Source organism: Balaenoptera ricei, chromosome 4, assembly GCF_028023285.1.
Source record: "Balaenoptera ricei isolate mBalRic1 chromosome 4, mBalRic1.hap2, whole genome shotgun sequence".
Lineage (NCBI taxonomy): Eukaryota > Metazoa > Chordata > Mammalia > Artiodactyla > Balaenopteridae > Balaenoptera > Balaenoptera ricei.
The window spans coordinates 116,667,661-116,686,023 of NC_082642.1; the positions used below are offsets into that span (position 1 = coordinate 116,667,661).

An 18,363-nucleotide genomic window follows, 5' to 3' on the forward strand; every position below is an offset into this window, starting at 1 on the left:
AACCTAAAATTGCTGTTAGCATAGTAATAAAAAACCTTATGATGCATTGCATGGAGTTTTAAGGTCATGTTGGGAACATAAATCTTTCAGCTCTAAAATATATTATATGGGACCAGTGAACTTAGGTACTTTTGTACTTAGGTGCTTCGTAACAGGCAAAAATAATTACATGGATATTAAATATCCTGTATACTTCTGATTAACCCAATATTCTTAAGAGACAGAAGAACAGAAAGGTGTTAACAATAAATATTATGAAATATTTTCATATGAATATACTATCAAAATACATTGAAAATATGTTTCTCTGTGTGTGTTAGTTATATTACGTTTTTCTATGAAAGTTTACAATTCATAAATCCAATAAGCAAAACACTGCACATTTCCTAAGTAGCTAAAAATTAAAAGGACATGGAATTAAGTGATACATATACTTAAAGAGATATGGTTCCCAAAGTTAAGACGCCTACATTCAAAGTCAGTATCATCTTTTACATATACTGAAAGGATCTAACATATACTAAAAATAGTTAATATTTAGAGCATTGATTTAAGTAAAATGCAACAGTTTATAAGTTAATAGAAAAAAAAATCAATGATATACACGTCTGAGAAATTAGAAATATAGTGAAGTAGAATATAGAAAAAATTCCAGGGGAAAAAGTCATAAGAGAAGAAAAAATTGTAAACAAGCATATAAATAGGAGGTATAAAATACGTCATGATAGAAGGTAAAATACACATGTCAGTTTTCAAACAATAATTGTTAAATATCCACTTTTAAAAGATAAAGACTCCAAGATTTTATAATAAACAAAATGCAACTGCAACCCACATACCAGCTGTGGATCCACTCTCCTCATTCCAACTTTTCTGCAAACACATCAAATTCATCTCTTTACTATTCAGAGTGTTCACTCTATCTCCTGTTTCCAATCTTAAATACAAAAATCCATCAAAGTGCTTGGCAAAACAAAGGATATTCCAATGATTAAAACACATACACCCACACACAAAGGAACAACTGCTACACAAATGCATGTTGCCAATAAGGGTAACAACTAAAACAAAATAATCCAAAAAAGTTAAGAGTAAAAGGACTTCCTAGAAAAAAATATTAGCATCTGATGGGTACCAGTCATGAAAAACTTGGGAATATATTTGAGAATTCTAAGAAGGTATTTAAGCCACTGATAAAGTAATTCCACTTCTAGAATTTATCATAAGTTTTAAATAATAATTGTGAAATAGTGAAATGATAGAATGCCATCCAGTTATTAAAATTCATTTTGAAAAGAACATTTAATGGTTTAGAAAATATATACATATTAAGTGGAAAAACTGAACTATATAAAACAATAAGTTAACTATATTTCCCATTTTGAAAAATATATGCATACATTATATATTATATAACAATTTTACATATATAATATTATATAACCCATGTGGTTAACAGTATTATATAATAATAATAATAATATTCACAGAAAAAGTATAGACACACACACATAGAGCTGAGGAAAGAACTCTTAAAAAACTGAAATAACAGTGGTTATTTCTCAAAGAAAGGATTATCAGTGAATTTTACTTTCTTCTTCATGATTTGTAAGTTTTATAATTATCCATAATTTTATGTTTATACAAGTAATGGAATATATACTCCATGTGTAAGCATAAAGTTATTATTAAAAATACAGTTTCCAAGCACAAAAAAACTAAAGTCTTTCCTAACTAATTCTAGGAAATTTATATACTTCTGATAATAAAAATATAACAATCTTATTTACTACAAAAAAAATCAACAAATTGGTCCCTTATAAAAAAGTAACAGCAACAGCAACAACAACAGCAACATGGCTCAAACTAACTTGGGAGCAGAAATGTGGACTTAAACAAATTCAGCCAAACTTTGAAGAAACTGTTAAATCTTATCTGAGCTATTATTAAGTTACTGTCTCTCAGCTTCAGAGGTATCTCTCTGCTTTGCAGTGCTAGGACTGGGCCCTGCGAACCACGTTTTGGCTTTGCCAGTTGGTTCCCTGTAAGGGTCTCAAAAGAAATTCTGAATAACTGGAAGCACATCTGATGCTCCTGGATGGTAATACTGTAATCCATAATACTGATGGGATGCTTTAATACAGTAAATGTGTCCATTTTCCCCACATTCATCAATAATGTAAATTCAATTCTACTATATATACCAGCCCTATATTTTTAGGAAACTTAGTAAACTTATTCTAAAAAGTATAGGAAAGGATAACATTTCAAGAATATCTAAGTCATTTAAAAAAAAAACCTACAATTATGACTTGTCCTATTGATATTACAATACACTATAATTCACAGTAATAAAATCTTATATACTAGCACAAAAGAGGCAAACGGATCATGAAACAGAATACAGTATTTAAAGATAGACCATGTTTATGTGGGAAGTAAACATCAAGTAATGAGTATATACAAAATCAAAGTGCAACAGATGGGCTATTCAATAGAAAAACTGGATCACTATATAAAGAACAAAACTGTATTTCTATGTAATCCCTTATAAGAAGGTTGATCCCCAAAGGCAACTGATCTAAACATGAAAGGTTAAACTATAAAGTTAATATACAGTGTAAATAAATCTTTGTGATCTAGGGTTAGGGAAAGACTTCTTAAACAATAACCTGAAGTACAAAATATAAAGTGAAAAACGGATGAATTTGATTACATAAAAAACAAGAATTCCTATTCAGTAAAGGAGACCACGAACAAAATTGATAGATGACAGATTTGGATATGGTTTTTGCAGTGTTAAGAGCTATGAAGGAAAAATATGTAGACTACATAAAGAATTCTTACAAATAAATAATTAAAAAAAATAAAACCAGTAACCTGAATTTTAAAATACCTAAGGATATAGGATAATACCAACAGGTATACGAAAAGATTCAGAAACTCGTTAAAACTTAAAGAAACTGAAATAGCACTGGAATAAAATTTTAGACTCATTAAGATTGACAAAAATGAAAAAGCTCTATCTTTTCAAGTACTGTCAAGATAGACATAAGTAAGAAGCTTTATAAATTGTTGATGAGAGAGTAGACTCTTACAGCTATTATAGAGGGCAATTTTCTGGCAGTTAAATTGAGTATGCATACACATTATGACATGTATATTTATACACACACTCACAAATACATAAACTCTAGAGAAATATTCAGCAGGCCTATAACTGGAAAAGTATAAGTATGTTCATCATAGCACGATTTATAGTAACTTGAAGTTGGAGGTAATCACTACAGATAAGTAAACTATAGTGGAACCAAACAGCAAAAAACTACATTCACAGCAATTAGTACTAAAAGAGTAAATGAACACCCAGCAACAAATACAGATTTTAAAACATAGGGCTGGGCTTCCCTGGTGGCGCAGTGGTTGAGAATCTGCCTGCCAATGCAGGGGACATGGGTTCGAGCCCTGGGCTGGGAAGACTCCACATGCCACGGAGCAACTAAGCCCGTGAGCCACAATTACTGAGCCTGCGCGTCTGGAGCCTGTGCTCCGCAACGGGAGAGGCCGCGACAGTGAAAGGCCCGCGCACCGCGATGAAGAGTGGCCCCTGCTTGCCACAACTAGAGAAAGCCCTCGCACAGAAACGAAGACCCAACACAGCCATAAATAAATAAATTTAAAAAAAAAAAAACATAGGGCTGATAAAAAAAATAGTGAGGATCAAAATGAGATCTATAGTTTATGAAAACCAAAGTAACATATTCACAAGACAATTTACATTGTCTAAAACCATATACAAATTAAAGGTTTTCTCCTCAAATACAACAGAATCATTGTCTATGGTAAAAGAAGAGGAATATGTATAGGAAATAGGATTAAATAAATAAAGCAAAAGAGGACTTGCATAGACTAAGGATGATAATGTAGCATTGAACTAATGAGTAGCCAGCAATAAGAGGCAGCCATGATTGGTCATTCCAGCCTCTAGAGGCACCTCTCTTCCAGAGATTGAAAAGACTAAATAGGTCTCACTTCTTACACAGGAATAAACCACCCTACCGATTTGGAGATCTGGGAGAGCGCCATAGGAGAGAGCCACATGAAAAGTCTAATTCCTCCTAATCTTTGCAAATTTGGAAACAGGGTTGTGATATCTTGGGGATATAATGATATTATTTTGCCCAAAGCTAGAGGTTTGTATATACTGATTGCCAGATGTTGTTTTTCACTTTACATAGACATATGTAAGAGAGATCACAGTTTAAACCATAGTATTTTTTCCACTACTTGGCACTACTTTGGCACATTTCTTCACTTTTGTTTAACAAGGGAGACAACAGAAAGAACTCTACTGCATGACACATGATGAGTTTTCTGGAAATAAACTGTCTCCACTGTGGACACAGAAATACCCAAGCATGTCTGGCAGTCTGCTGCACAATACAGAAGTCTTTCCACTGGATTTGCTGCAATAAGCTGTGAATACTGGTGGAGAATACCTCCAAAAGAAAGAAGACAACCTACAGTTGCCCCAGTAACAAGGTCCTCAACATTGGAAAGTTGGAGAGTTTTTGAGTATAAATCCCAGAAATATTAAAAGTGGCCAAGGGTTTGCAAGGGATTAAAGTTTGTGTGAGTGGGTGAGTTAGCCTAATTTGAATTTGCTTGTTGGTGTTCTATGTGGAGATGACAAATTAATGCAACTATTACTAGATTAGTGATTAAGGTATAAAAACATCTTATTATTTTTTACTCTTCTGTTTCTGAATGGGTTTCAAATTATTCCAAAAAGTGCTCCTCAGTATTTCCTCCTTTATCATTTGTGTTTTTCATACACATCTAATTTCTGTTCCTTGTCTTTGGCAAACTGCTACTGGAAATAACAAATTATAAAATGGGATTCAAAGGGCACATGCAGGTGACTGAACAAGTATAGTAGACTAGGAAATGTAGGCATGGACCACATTGCTTCTCTCTACATACAGCTGCTTCTGCCAGAATAAAGCTAATTTGCTTTTAACTAAAATGAGGTATTTAAACTTAAAGATGAAGGGGATATTTTCTGCGACTCTTCACAATGGAATACAGAAAATTAATCTTAGGAATATTTGCCTGCATTCTTACTAAATTCCCAATTATTTTGAGAATGGATTCTCTTTTGATATGAAATACTGCTGAAGTACACTCAGAATGCTATCCTATCTAGTGAACCTTTCTAAAAGTGGATTTAGTATTAGAACTGGGAGCAGGTACCGATCAGAGCTAGAAACAGAAGGAAGATCATGTTATATTCTCCCTTCCGCTGTACTACCCAATTCATTCTCTGTTCCCCAGTTTACACTATATGTCACTTCAGTGTAACTTTCTTGCCTGAGAGATAATCAAATTTAAATTCTTCCTTGAATGGCATTTAATGTGCTCCATGGTCTGACATTAATTCACTTCAATTTCACATCTTCCTTGTAGCAGATGCTGTCAGTACTCTGCCCATTTCCTCTGACCTTTCAGGATGCTCTAACAACTCTGTGCATGAGGGCTGTCATTTTATTCCTCAAAACTGCAGAAGTCTCTGTGTACACACGGGTCGGAAGTGCTAAGGAATTAACATCCCTAGGGGAAAAGCCCTCTAAAAATAACTTATGGAATATAGTGTATGAGACATGTTTTATACCATTTCCCTGAACGTCCCAGTGGGATTAAGCTCCAGTTATCCATGGTATTAACTAGCTTAATAAAGCACCCTTTACTGCTGCCATTCTTTTTCTGTATCACTTTTCTTCCGTGACCCATGCTTCCTGCATCTACCTGATAAACTATCTGCACTCAGATTCTTACCTCAGCATCAGATCACAGGGGAACTGCAACTAAGCCAGTTGGTACAAAAAAAAAATTCTAGGAAGCAAGTAGCCCAGTAACTGGATGACTCACTAGCCAAATGGCAACAAGAATTCCAGTGCTGGTAATAAGTGAATAGTGATACCCCCTGGCATTCTGAAGTATCTCAATTACTAACATTCTTACCTGTGGTGAACTGGGATTTCATGAAGTAGAAGGTTTGCATTGGTTTATGTAGTATCTCCAGAATTTGAGAAAGATACACTGCAGTAGCGAAGGTAATTATAAAGGACAATGGTTACTGTTAAATGCCATCAGTGAATTGAAGGAAGCAAAATGACAAACTCAACTCAGCCAACACCCAACTCCAACAGCTAACATGGTATGAAATCAAAGGCTTTTTAAAAATAATAATAGTATTTATAGAGATACTAGTCTCCTGCAGCCGAAAGGTGTTAGGGATTCAAACCAAGCTCAGGACTGGACTGTGCTAGGTAGGAACCAAACTGCTGAGAAGGATGAATTTACAGCCTTGTTATATCTCTTACATAAAGTCAGGCATGCATAAATAGGGAAACCTCTAAGACCTAGAAGAGACATGGATGAATATTTTTGAGAACTTGAATTCCCAGACTTCCCTAACGTCTTTGGGCCTGTAGAAATAGCTCATTCACCCTCCAAAGGGAGACAACAGCCTCCCTTTGCCTGGGGGACATGCAGTGGCCTCACCTCAAGTAGATATCTGGCAAGACAAAGTCTACCCTCTTCAAAATCTCCCTCTCCACCTCCTTCAAGCTTCTAGGTTACAATTATTGTAAATTCTCAGTGTAACCCAATAGTGAAAACACTCTCCTTTCATTAGAAGGAAAGTGATTATTGATCAATAAAGGGTAGAGTTAAGGGTCTGCTTATGAAACTGTTTCCCTAGTTTCAATAAGAATGATGGGATTTTTGAATAGCTGAGGCCAGATGGTGACACTTAAATGTAACAGTGAAGGTGGATGTAATTGTTCTAATGCAAAAATGGGTAGCCAAGCTTGAAGGGCAACCAAGAGGCACTGACATACCAGGATCTGTGGCACTGACTAATAGATAACAATGATCCCAGAAATGAGAGAGATTAGAAACCAGTGAGGGTACTGCTGAACTCACAAAACCAAAGATTTTGTGATGGTTCAAGACCAGGAGCCATCAAAGCTTGTGTCAGGGCTGGCAATGAAGCCGTTATCCCAGACCACTATCTGCACTACAATAGTTCTCATATCCCCAGACCATCAACTTAAGAGCAAGCCAACTCCCTTCTAGGAAGGTACCCAAAATGCCAGAGGAGGTCACAAGCTCTGGGGAATTAACACACACTCCAAAGCAGTCCTTAACCAAAGGACTCTAGAGAACTGGTTTACAAACACAACAGCTCACTTGCCTCCAGGGGCAGGTAACTCCAAGGCACCTACCAAAGACATTTCTTTCACTTGAACCATTTTCTCAGGATTTATGCTTAGGTTTTGGGTTTCTGCAAACCATGCTATAGACAAAATGAAATACTTATTTTAACTCTTTTGCTCCTTTCTCTTTTCCACCTATGCTTATCATTCCCTTCCCTAGTACTTCTCTACCCATCCAAATTCTATTCACAATTCAGGAAACTCTCAAATGCTACATATTAAATAAAGCTTCCCTAATTTCCCCAAGTACAGTTTTCCCCCATTTCATAAGCAATGTATTTATTACTGAAAAAAATTAATATTCAGGACAACTGGATACACCTGTATGCAAAAGAATAAAGTTGGATCACTTCCTTATTCTGCATGCAAAAATTAATGCAAAATCGCTCATAGATTTAAATGTAAGAGCTAAAGCTATATAAATCTTAAAAGAAAACAGGAGTAAATCTTTGTGACTTTGGATTAGTCAATGATTTCTTACATATGAAACAGAAAGAACAAGCTACAAAAGAAAACAATAGATTACCTGGACTTCAAAATTTAAAAAAAACTTCTGTGGCGCAAATGATATCGTAAAGAAAGTAACAACCCACAGAATGGGAGGAACTATGTGTAAATCGTATACCTAATAAAGGACTTGTATCTAGTGTAAAGAACTCTTAAAACTAGACAACAAAAAGACAACCCAATTAAAAACTGGGCAAAGGATCAGAATAGAAATTTTTCCAAAGAAAATAGGCAAATGGCTAATAAGCACATGAAAAGCTCTCAGATCATTAACCATTAGGGAAACACAAATAAAAAACAAAATGTGAATCAGCTTCACACCCACTAGATATATTATATGGCTATAAACAAAATGACAGGCAATAATCAATGTTGGTGAAAATATGGAGAAACTGGAACCTTTATACAATGCTGGTGCAAATGTAAAGTGGCACGGAATAATTTGGCACTTTTTCAAAATGTTAAACATAGAGCTACCATGTGATCTAGCAATTCTGTTCCTAGGTGTATACTCAAGAGAAATGAAAACATACTGCCATACAAAAACTTATAAATGAATGTTCATAGCAGTACTATTATACTAACCAAAAGTGAAAATAAACTAAATATCCACCAACAGATGAAGGGATAAAATGCAGTATATCCATATAATTTAATAATATTTGACAATCAAAAAGAACAAATAAATGCTAAATGAAAAACAAAAGAAATCCATGCTAAAACATGGATGAATCTTTACAACATTATGCTAAGTGAAAGAAGCTTGTCAAAAACCATTACATATAATGTATTATTCCATTTACATGAAATGTCCAGAATAGGCAAATCTATAGGGGTAAAAAGTAGATTAATGCTTGCCTAGTGCTGGAGGTTGGGGTATGTTGAGGTGGGAGGGGTCTGGGGAGGGGATGCTAATGAGTACAGGGTTTCCCTTTGGAATGATGGTTGCACAACTCTGAATATACTAAAGTCATTGAATTGTACACTTTAAATGAGTGAATTATATCTTTATTAATTATATAATATTTATTCATAAATATATTAAATAATAATATCCATCCCTTTCTCTGTTGTACATCATGGCTGTATTATTTAAGACAGTCCATCTGCAAGTTGGATAATCTTAAGTAAAAAGATAGAATTTACTGGTTTCTATAGTACCTCAGAAAAGGAAGACATAGAGCTAGTCACAGGGAAAAAGGGATTCCAAAACTCAAATGCTGTTAGAAATTTCAGTCCTATGCTCTAGTGTTTATTTATTGGCTTTTGTCTGCCTTACAGTATATGGAGTTTGTTCATATAAAGGTAAACATGGTGACAAGCAGTTCAGGGCTTAAATATTGTACTTACAACTTTTTCTTCTTAAATTTACACTTTGGAGTTATGTAGGCTTGTCTTCAAATCCCAAATCCATAATTTACAAGTTATGTGATCTGGGAGATTTATTTTTATCTTCAATTCCTAATCAATGAAATAAAATTAAAAGTATCTTTCTTATCATAGGTTATTTCAATCATTTTATGAGATAACACAAGTACAATGGATAGCATAATATCTAATATGGAGTATATATTGAAAATATTGGTTTGTAATCTACAGGAAAGTCATCTAGGTTAATGAAGGGAGGTAAGCCCCTAACTTAATGGTTAGGAACTATATGTCAATCAGATATTCCTTTTCAGAAACTTGAACTAAGAAACATGGGATGTAGGTAGGGTGTGGGTGGGAGGACCAGTTATCATTTGGAACTAAATCTGAAAGTTTTATATAGAGTGATCATAAAGACCATAAGATGCTGAAGTTGAGCTTATGAAGGAATTAGATATTGACAGTAACTAAAACCACAAGTTATTCCCACTATTTTGTTAAGTCTACATTCTTTCACTAGGTGATCTCAATCAGTGTGATGATTTTAAATATCATCCTTGTATCAGTAATTTCCAAATTTGTATCTAGAGCTCTGACCTCTTCACTGAACTCCAAACTCATATATACAACAGCCTTTTTGACATATTTACTTAGCTGTCTAACAGGCATCACAAAACATGGTTGCAATAGAACACTTGATTCTCCCCCTCCACCCATCTGCTCATCTGCCAGCCTTACCCATCTTAGTAAATGCAACCACAATCTACCAGGCGGTCAAGGCAATACTCCAGGAGTGATCCTTCAATAATTTTCCCCTCATATCTGACACATAATTCAACAGCTAGTCATATTAGCTTTACTTCGCAAACATATCCAACACACACTAATTTTTCTCCACCTGTGTTGCCAACAACTTAGTTCAAACAATCAGCTATTACTAGTTCTATTGCAACTGCCATCCAACTAGTCCCTGCTTTTAGTCCTGCCCCTTCATGATCCATTTAGTGATCACAGTGGAGCAAAGGTGACCCTTTAAAAATAAAAGTAAGACGATCACTGGGGGAGACTCACCAATATGACTATGAAGCCTGAATTTTAGCAACAGAAATAACAAATGAGTACTTCATGTTAATGTCCCATTATAAACCATCTCTCCCTCCAACAAATATATACAGTAAGAATGCCAGGCAAAAAGCCAGTACACAAAAATCTTAATCATTCAAAGAAATATCATTACCAATATTGAAGTACTGCTCAATATTATTAACAGTATCTACTGAATGAGTATAACCATTGTGTTAAGACTTTACACACAAACCACCTTTAGTACTCATAAAAATCCTATGACGTAGGTAATATTATCTACATTTTACATATAATGATGACTAAGTCTTATGGAAGTTGGGTCACTTTCAAAGTGATCCACTTCCCAAGTCAGAGAACTAATAAAACAGCAGAACTGAAAATCAAAATCTTAAAAGGAAACACAATAGTGCATAATGAAGAAAGAGCCCAATATTCAATGAGTAGTTGAGTCACGCTGGAAAACAACAGAATACAGATCTATAAACTCCCACTGCTGAGATTTCAGACTCTCTTGAACTAGTTGCTATAAGGCATGGCTTTGCTACATTTTCTCTACTTCTTGTGATCTAATAGCTCAGTTCTGGGGGGAGATCCCATGCATGTACATCATTACAGATCTCTTTAAGTTAAAGAAAAATTAACAGAACTAAATTATTACTTTTTCCAGCCACCTTATTTTACTCAACTAATGAGAATTCTAATATAACTTGGTTATTTACTCCCAAGGATTCCATTATTTTCACAACTCCATTCAGTGCTATATTGACAGGAATTATAAGTGATTGAAATTTAATAACTTCTATTATTCTTTGCAGTTACAAGGTTCTCAAGTCTCTAATATATTCCCAATTACAGATTCTTTACATTGTGAAATAGAAATGTTTCATTAAAAGTAAGTAAAGCATGCTTCTGCATATATGAGAAGATTTCCAGATATTTAGAGGCCCCATTTTATAACTTTATTTGGTTCAAATTTTCAAAATTAAATTGAGAACCTCTGTGTGCAATATGGTAATGTCCTTAGTCATCCAACATTGTCGTTACCTTTTCTCCTTTTTATATTCTTCACATACTCTGCAACTTCATAGATTTCTCTTCTTTTTGGGTGCTGTGTTTTGACTCACCAATGCTACTGTTACCCAAATTCCTTTCAATGATTTCTTGTTATTTTCCAAATCACTCTGAACATTATTCCTGCTGTGTTCGATATACTTAAGCTAAGTCCGTAAGTATTTTACTTCATTCAATTTTTATTTTTCTCATCACTGTGATTTCAAATTTTCTATAGCTTCTAGTTTCTCTCCTGTACTGGGTTTGTTGTATTATCTGGACAACCCCCGCACCCCCCTCCCGCCGCTTTTTATTAAATTTCATTTTAATGCCTTAATTTTCCTGACAAATTAATTCATTCAGGTCTTTGTAAAATGTGTCTTCTAGCTTCCAGGAACCCCTCTTTGTGGAATTCTAAGCTGTTTACTTCACATAGCTTCTTTTCATTCCATAGTCGTGGCATTCAACTAGAAGGAAAGAAAATACCAACAGAGTCCATTTGGAATGAAAATACCAAACTTGATAGTTGCTTTCCAGCTTTGGGCTAAGTATTTGTATCCATTTGAATTATGCTGGGTTAGGAACAATCTAGTCAGTTAATGGGTCATAGCTATCTGGATATGCTTAAACTTTCTGATTCACTCATCAGGATTAGTTACTATCGCCTATGTAACTCTTATTATCAGTTTCTCAATAACCTTCCTGGACAGTGGAGAATGCAAAGGGAGAATTTTTTTCTAATTCCCAATCTCTAAGCCACTTCTCTATATGAATGGGTTAGGAAGACACTTGTAAAGAGATTCACATGTACTGAACAATGTTCTAAAATTTTTCATGTTATTTTTACAAAATGGAATATTTTGCCATTTAGCAACCTTTTGACACTGACCTGTTGAAACACTTGCCCAGGAATGCAGAGGGTATATTTCCTACTGAATTTCCTACTGAATATTGATTCACGTAACATGAAAAAGGCAATTGTTCTAAGCAGTTTTATCCCTCAGAGCTACCAGCAAATGATTCTTCGGCTGATTTCTTCAAAGCATTTTTTTATATCACACAAACCACAGTTTGTATTTGCTCTTACTTGTAATACTTTTCAAGTGACTCATTTTTTAATTAAAATGCATTCATCTAAAAAGTTATTAGCATAATGTGTGAGTAGGTGGGAAATAATAGATTCACTGACATGGATAATAAAATGAGTGTTTTTCACTACATATCTTTTTAAATCACTGAATTGTGTCTGTGAAGGTTAAAATAAAGATCATTTAATAAAAAGCACCAAGGTTGACCCCTATTTAAAAAATTTCTGCCTGCTTCTGTAGATGCACTGTCATAATATTTTTTTAGATCATATACTCCTTTTTGCCATTAATCTTGAAATTTACCAAAAATGAGCTCAAAAAAGACTGGGAGTACTGATGCAAGTATTTAACATAACCAATTCTAACTTTCACAAAGTTAGTGGAAGTTCTTCATATACCTAAACTGTTTTCCTGCTGCCTCCTTGGAAATTATGCATTACTGAATACCTTAAAAATTTCCTGTATAGACATTGAAAAACCATAAACAGTATGAATAAATATCAAGTCTATTCACATGTGTGAATAAAACTCATTAAAACACATGGAAACCTGAATAAATGTAAGGGATATAGCACGGCCATGGATAAAAACACTCAATATTGGAAACACACATACGATCCATCTTTTTGAAGGGCACCTGTAACACATATCAGATCTAAAAATGTATACCATCTGATATAGTATTTCTAGTCTCAGAAGTGTATCTACAGAAATATAGCACACGAATGTTTACCGAGCAGTTTTTCTAATGGTGAAAAATTAGAGACAAATGAAATATCTACAATAGGTCAGTGGACAAATTATGGCTGATCTATATTTTAGAATATGTTATAGATGTTAATATAGTTCATTAATCATTCAAATAATTCATTCAACAAATATTTATTAAGAACCTGTTATGTGCCAGACAGTGTTCTATTTAGGACATAAATCAGTGAAAATGTAAGACAAATTATCTGCTTTCATGGAATATTTATTAGGTGATAGCTTGTTTAAAAGAAAATAAATTTTAAAAGAAACAAAGAAAATATCAGTGGTGAAAAGTGGTACAAAGAAAAATAAAGTGAGGTGAGGTAAGGGAGCTGTGAGTGAATGAGGGAGTGTTCTTTTATAGGAGATAATCAAGCGATATTTGAAACCTAACTGAGGGGACAAGACAAGGAGAAGTCTGGGGGAAGCACATTAAAAGAAGTGGAAATAGATCAAGCACAGCTTATCTGAGATCTGAAATAGATCTCAGATAAGGTGTGATCACTAAGACTTAAGCAGCCTATAGTGAGGATTCTGGCTTTTACTCTTTTAAGACTTCAAACGACTGGAAGGTTTTGCCAGGAGGAATGACAAGATCTGGCTTACATTTTAAGTGGGTCATTCTGGTTGCTGTCTGGATAATAGGCTGCAGAAGGCAATGAGGAAGAGACATCAGTTAAGATGCTACTGAAATAGTCTAAGTAAGAGGAGATAAAGCCTGGAATAGAACAGCAGCAGTAAATGTAATGATTCTAGATATATTTTCAGGTTGACCTGATAAGACTTGCTAATTATTTGGATATGGCATATAAAAGAAAGAGGAAATGGCAAGCATGAGATAGATCAGCACATGCTGACACAGAAGGTTGCCCATGATATATTGTCAAGTGTGATAAAAGAAATCTGCATTAAAATGTGTAGAACTGGATGATTTTTATTTTAAAAAAAGGAATGTTAAAGATAGATATCAAGTTTTAATAGCAGTTAACTCTAAGAAAGGAAGCAGAGCTAGAAATGTTCACATTTTACTTCATGGACTCTGGCATAATTCGAGTATTTTATTGCTACTATGTATCATTTCTGTAATTTTAAAGCAATTTTTAAATTGCTTCCTCACTGGAAGAAAGAAGAGATGATAACATATATGAGTGTTTAAATTAAAAGTAAATGCAGTTCTGATAACTGACTTGTAATTTTCAATAATATAAATAATAAATGGATTTCCAAATAAAATTTCTCAATAGATAGTGATTTAATAATTAGAAATGTAAATCTTATCCTTTATTTTTCAATAATATAAATACTAAATTTAATTTCCAAACACAATTTCTCATTTAAAAAAATAAAATATTTGATTGGCATACAATAAAGCATGGTAAACCTAAGTTACATGGTATGGTGGCAAAACATAGGCTATGGAAAAATCCAGAAAACCCTGAATTCAAATATTGACTCTGACATTGAGTAACAGTAAGTTTAGAAAACATATCTATATTATGTGATAGTCGCCATGCTCAGTGGTGCTTATCAGGCCATTAAACAGAAGGCTCAGACCACAGCTAGCTCATCCTCTTGTCTGGACAGGTGTTTTGGGAGATGCTAAATGATGATGGTCTCTTCCCAGTATAGCGTGGAGCAATGAGACAAGTACCCAGCTTGGGTGATGAGAAATGATTACGTTTTCCAAGAGTCCTGCTGTCAGGATTAGGCCTACCCACCTTCCCTGCCCTGAGGTCAAACCAAGTAAACCACGGGTTTCCTAGGTTGTTGAGAAACAGTAAGTAACCCTTCTCTTTAATTCCTATCTTTCTTCCTGCTTAGAGACTGTGCTACTTTTCACGACCACCCCAGGTCATAGAGATCCCTTCTTTCTCTGAATTGTTATAATTGTATGGACTATAATGCCAAGTTTGCATTTATAATATACTCATCGTTTTCTGTCCTTGTAAATAAAGTGTATGATATAAACTGGAAATTTCAATCAAAAGATGTGATTTTTACCTATGGCTTCAACACTTTGATTTCAGTAAATTTAAATTAGTTACTTAAACTTATCTAATCCTCAAGTTCTATATCTATAAAATAAAGAACATCACAGAGTTGATATGAGGATATTATATCTCCATAAGTGAAGATATTTAATAAACTATAAAGTAAGGTATCATGTAAACAATTATGATAATGATGATGACCTATAGAATATATACTCTATCATAATCCTCTTGATGTCAGATATTGTCTCTTCAATACCTGAAATCTCTCAGCAAAGAATTATGTGCCTTTTTACTAAGAGTTATTAATAATTGAGTAGTTAGTAATGAGTACTTTGTAAATACTCTTGATATCTAATAATTTCGTCTTCAATAAAATAAAATCAAGTTAAAAAATGCTTACTTCGTCTCCTTACATCGCTAATATGAGATAAGACATATCAGAACAAAGAATTAAATCAAGTCATAGGTTAAAAGATATACCTTGTTCATGGATTGGAAGAACTAATACTGTTAAAGTGACCATACCACCCAAGGCAATCTATAGATTCAATGCAATTCCTATCAAAATACCAAGGGCATTTTTCATAAAACTAGAACAAATGATCTTAAAATTTGTATGGAAACCCAAAAGACCCCAAAAGCAATCTTGAGAAAGAAGAACAGAACTGGAGGAATCACACTCTCTGGTTTCAGACTGTACTACAAAGCTACAGTAATCAAAACAGTGTGGTAATGGCACAAAGACAGACATATAAATCAATAGAGAGCCCAGAAATAAACGCACACACTTATGGTCAATTAATCTACAACAAAGGAGGCAAGAATATACAATGGAGACAAGACAGTCTCTTCAATAAGTGGTCCTGGGAAAATAGGACAGCTACATGTAAAAGAATGAAATTTGAACATTCTCTAATACCATATACAAAAATAAACTCAAAATGAATTAAAGACCTAAATGTAAGACCAGAAACCATAAAATTCCTAGAGAAAAACATAGGAAGAATATATTTTGACATAAATCATAGCAATATTTTTTAGATCTGTCTCCTAAAGCAAAGGAAGAAAAGCAAAAATAAACAAATGGGACCTAATTAAGTTTCAAAAGCCTTTGCATAGCAAAGGAAACCATCAACAAACAAAAAGACAACCTACTAAGTGGGAGAAAATATTTACAAATCATATGACTGATAAGAGGTTAATATACAAAATATATAAACAGCTCATACAACTCAACATCAAAAAACAAACAACCTGATTAAAAAATGAGTAGAAGACCTGAATAGACTTTTCCAAAGAGGACATGCAGATGTCCAATAGGCACATGAAAACATGTTCAACAGCATTAATCATCAGAGAAATGCAAATTAAAACCACAGTGAGATATCACTTCACACATGTCAGAATAGCTATCATTAAAAAGAACACAAATAACAAGTGTTGGCAAGGATGTGAGAAAAATAAACCCTCGTACAGTGTTAGTGAGAATGTAAATTAGTGCAGCCACTGTGGAAAACAGTATGGAGGTTTCTCAAAACCTAAACATAGAACTGCTTTATGACCCAGCAATTCCACTCCTGGGTATATATCTAAAGAAAACAAAAACACTAATTCAAAAACATATATGCAAAAAAAAAAAAAAGATATATGCATCCCAATGTTCATAGAACATTATTTACAAGAGCCAAGATATAGAAGCAACCTAAATGTCCATCTACAGATGAATGGATAAAGAAGGTGTGGTATGTACATACAATGGAGGAGAAAGATAGGGGTAGGAGATTAAGATGTACAAACTATTATGTTTAAAATAAAGAAGCCACAAGGATGTATTGTACAACAGAGGGAATATAGCCAGTATTTTGTACTAACTATAAATGAAGTCTAACCTTTAAAAATTGTGAATCAACAACCAAAATTGTTGTACAACTGTAACTTATGTAATACTGTACATCAACTGTACTTCAATTTAAAAAAAAAGAAAACTATGCATTAAGCATCCTTTTGGTTCTTAAAAAAAGTAATGCAGGATAGAAAAAGTAGATGTTATGGAACTACTATCTGATTATAAGACAAATATTGATCTTGATGGAGAAAATCTTCCTTCAATCAGTTTCTCAATTATGTTTTTCTTGAAAATGAGATTTGAAACATTGAAGCAATTAAAGAAAAAAATGAATTTTTTCACTGTCATAATGTCATTGGCAAAACAGTGACTATCAGTTATTAACTCAATAAAAAGAACAGCCAGGAAGTCAACACTAAAATATATTTCATAACTAAGAAAAAGTAAAAGAAGAAAAAATAAATGTTGGCTAAATTATAAGAAAATTATAATTAGGCATCACTACCTCTCTTAAAACACTAACTCCATTACAAAATGTTTTAATGTTTAATAATGAAAAACTAGCCAGACATCAAAGATATTGGTAGAAAATTAATATATAACCATGGAGAATGGCAATTATGATGTGTATAGCAACAATAGATATATAAAGTAATGAAAAGTGAATAAAGGTAAACTTGGATATATACACTAAAACATTAATATTCAAAAATGATTTCATAGAATCAGGAGGCTTGAGAGTTGACAAATAATTAGTTATTAAGGAGTAAGGGTGTCTCTGGAAGATAATCTCTCATGAATAATGATGATTAGTTGTTACTGTTCAACTTCCATGTTCAGTTGTTTCAATTTTAAGAATCCAATTACCACATTTTTCCATGAACTAATATATTAAAACCGAGAAAAAGACACAGCCCTTGACTTCACAGAATTTCAGCTTCATGAGGGAGAGAGTCACAACTCAGTATACCTCAGAACAGAACAGCAAGGGCAATAAGGATCATATCAGCATTGTGCATAGGGTATCATCGGGGCCCAGGGTCAACAGTGACTATCTCTTATCTAAGAGGTCCTAGGCTTCACATACCAGGCATGGCATCGGCATTTGAATTAGGAAGTGAGCAGTTTTAGCCACACCAAGAATTAGAAAATAAGAGAATCCCTAGTAGGTAGGTGAGTGCTGCACTAATTAGTTTACATTTATTTTTTTTTACTTAACCCTTAAAAAAATCTATAAAGTAGATAATATTATTTATTTTATAGATGAGGAAACTATATATGAAAGTACTAACTGTTCTAACTAAAGTCATACAGGTGTACACTTCTATTTTGGGGGGGGCGAGGAATATATGTTACTTATTAGAATAAGTTAGGAGTCTGTCATAACTCCAATA

The 18,363-nt window shown here is 33.7% G+C and overlaps 1 protein-coding gene across 2 annotated transcripts in view; it reads right to left on the reverse strand.

Annotated features, from left to right (window-relative positions):
• EPHA6 (EPH receptor A6) overlaps positions 1 to 18,363 on the reverse strand; it is an 853,164-nt gene that overhangs the window by 723,283 nt on the left and 111,518 nt on the right. The gene's annotated exons all lie outside the window — the stretch shown is intronic.